The 3,060-nt window shown below is 38.7% G+C and overlaps 1 pseudogene; it reads right to left on the reverse strand.

Moving 5' to 3' along the window:
• Window positions 1-1,167: 1,167 nt before the first annotated feature.
• Window positions 1,168-2,704, reverse strand: LOC120139254 (annotated as a pseudogene).
• Between the last annotated feature and the right edge of the window lie 356 nt (window positions 2,705-3,060).

Here is a 3,060-nt window from a genome sequence, read left to right on the forward strand (position 1 = left end):
AAAACTATCCAAATCACTCTCAAAACCTTTCCATGGTCCTCAAACATTTATCTAAAGTTTAAGTTGATTCAAAGTATCATAAAAGGTTCATCCTTTATGCATGAATAACATCAAATATCAAAATTCATGCCAAACCCAAATGCATTCAAAAGCTTTATGCAACACATACAAGCAATCAATCACATTTAATGACAAACAAGTGGTATATGTGAGTTAAATATGTGTTACCTTAACTCAAGTTGATGGAAGAAGGCTCCAAGAATCACCCAAGCATCAACTTATCCATGTTCTTGGCTTTTGAACACTCACCAAAATCTTTCACTAACCAAAGCAAACAAATGGATTAAAATTTTGTTTATAACGTTTTAAGTGTTTAGAAACTTGTTTCTAAACACTTAGGAACAATCTAGAGACACTCTCAAGCCCTCAAACTAAAGCCCTCAAACTAAAGCCTCTCTATAACCAATATTTTGGCACTATAGCCAAACTTTAAGATTCTTAGCTAGAAATGGCGGTAGGAGATCACTTTTCTTACCTTTAGAAATGTTGAAAACCCTTGCTAAACAATAAAGCTCTCAACTTTTCAAACTTTGGAGAAGAAGAAGAAATGAGAGAATAGAGGAAGAAGATGACAAAGGTTGAGAAAAAGAGAAGAGATATGTTTCAAAATTTACCCCGTTTATATCGTCCCTCTTAATTGATATTCAACCTTATTTTCAAACAAGGGGTTAATTACTTCCTTGGTCCTTCCTCTTTCATGCCCAAAATAAAAATGTCATTGTTATCAACCTGTGGGCTTTCCTACAAGTCCAATCATCTTTTCTTGACCCAAATATTTAAGCTAACTTATTTTGACATTTTAGGCCCAATGGTAAAATATGAAACTAATAATCCGGTATTTGGGGTGTTACAATCTCTTACTAATACAAGCCTAAAAATAAAACCTTTTGATAAATAAGAACTAATGTGATCATTTAGTTAATCCTAAAGATAGATTTTGACATTATACCTCTTACAAACAAAAACCTATGATTAGATTTAAGTCTTTGAAATGTGTAAAACATCATCTGAAATCTTCATTAGAGTTGCGGAGAAGACTTTATTGACAATAAGGTTTCTACAAAAATTCACTTTTTTACTATACTGGTTACATTCTTTCATTCACCTTCATAATTTCTTTCTATCACCAACTTCATCACAATCTGCTGCTTTATCCTCTGTGCCATTGACTTCATCTCTCTTCCGTTTGAGGAACTCAAAAGACCTTGTAGTGCGGTATCAGCATCATCACTCCTCATCAACTCTTCAGCTACCTCGGTCGGCGATGCCTCCATACTTTTCAGTAAGCCATCGATTTCCCCGAAGAAGGGATTATATTTGCGGTAAATTCCCAGATAATTCGAAGCCAAAATCCTGAATCCGTAACCGGTGCAATAGGACATGTTGATGTGCAAGTCCATTCGGCCCGGCCGCAACAGAGCAGGGTGGATCTGATCCTTGTAATTAGTAGTGAACACAATGATTCTCTCATCCTCCACAGCTTGACCACAGTCCATCGATGCAATTTAGTATACCAGACAGAGTCAACTGCTGTAAGTAGAAATCGTTGAATCAAGAAAACAAGTTTAGTCCACTGTGTTCTTAAAATGTTGTTCAAAAAACCACGAGTATAGGTTTTGCTGGTAATTGTAAGGTTGTTCCAAAAGAAAAAGCTCTAACCCCAGATTTAGCATCTTGATGTTTGCTTTTATTTGAGGTTTGTCGTTCTAGAACCTAAGAGCTGCAATCTATGACTTCGATCAACAGTATAGACCGATTACCAGTCGACAGCAGCGTCCGCCTTAAATCGGCATCGGAGCGAACACTGGTGAGCCCCAAATCATATATGTCGAACTTGAGATAATTAGCCATGGCGGCAACCAAACTGTATTTCCCCGTGCCAGGAGGACCATATAACAACTACCCTCTTTTCCAAGCCTTCCCCACTTTCTTATAATACCCTTTCCTCTTTAAAAACCTATCCAAATCATCAATGATCATCTTTTTCAGATCTGGGTCCATAGCCAGTGTATCAAAAGTAGTAGGATGGTCAAGGATTACTGAACCCCAAACCCCCTTGTTTCACCGCCAACTGCAATGAATGGGCATTGACGGCTATAAAGCTTTATCGCCTTGTCTTTGTTTTTAGTCTCCTCGGCTTTGAGCAAAACGTAAAGCAAGTAAAAGTCCAGAACTTTATCTTTGTGTTTCTTTTTGAAGATAAGCTCAAAGAAACTTTTCTCGCCGGAGTGAGGCTTCTGGCCTTCCGCACAAACAAACCTCCATGTCAGTTGGACGTCTTCGAAACGATCGAGTAACGTTTTCCCCTTGTCAATGGCGATGGTGAGATGCTTTTGTTTTCTGGTTTTGCTGACCGTAAGCCGCTGCGTCTTGGGGCTGATCCTGGTGCTGAGATACACTTAGGCGGCTTCGTAAACTTGGTTCTTTCCCATCCAACATTGCTCGTCGATGGCGAGGGTGAGATCGGAGGAGAGAGGAGCAAAGAAGTAGCGCAATGCGTTCAAAAGGTAGGATCTAAGCGGACGGGGAATGAGTTCATTGGCCATGTATAGGACCAGCATCATGGACCCTGCAAAGGAGGCATAAGCAGAGAATAATGAAGTTGCTGTTTAGAGATTTCTGAAGATGAAAACATGGCGGCCATTAATGGATGATTCAAAGCAGAGAGTTCACAGGTTCAAGGTAGAGTGTGTTAATGGAGAATCCGGAATTTGTTAGCCATCCCGACATAAAATAGACGTAATCCTGATAACCAAAAAAAACGGGAACAAAGTTATTCAATCCTATAATTACACTCCTCAGCAAAATAAACTACCTACAACAAAAGTTCATAATATCGAACTACACTAAAAGAATCAATCCCGCATCACTCAAACTGTGTTTAAACAGTGTTCCAAACTACTACTGATGCTGCCAATCAGAGGTCGACGGTCCTTCTCCGTCAACTTTCTTGTTGCACTATAATATTATGTAATATTATCAAGTTTATTGACTAATGCA

This window comes from Hibiscus syriacus, unplaced genomic scaffold, assembly GCF_006381635.1.
Source record: "Hibiscus syriacus cultivar Baekdansim isolate YM2019G1 unplaced genomic scaffold, ASM638163v2 tig00110733_pilon, whole genome shotgun sequence".
Taxonomy (NCBI): Eukaryota; Viridiplantae; Streptophyta; class Magnoliopsida; order Malvales; family Malvaceae; genus Hibiscus; species Hibiscus syriacus.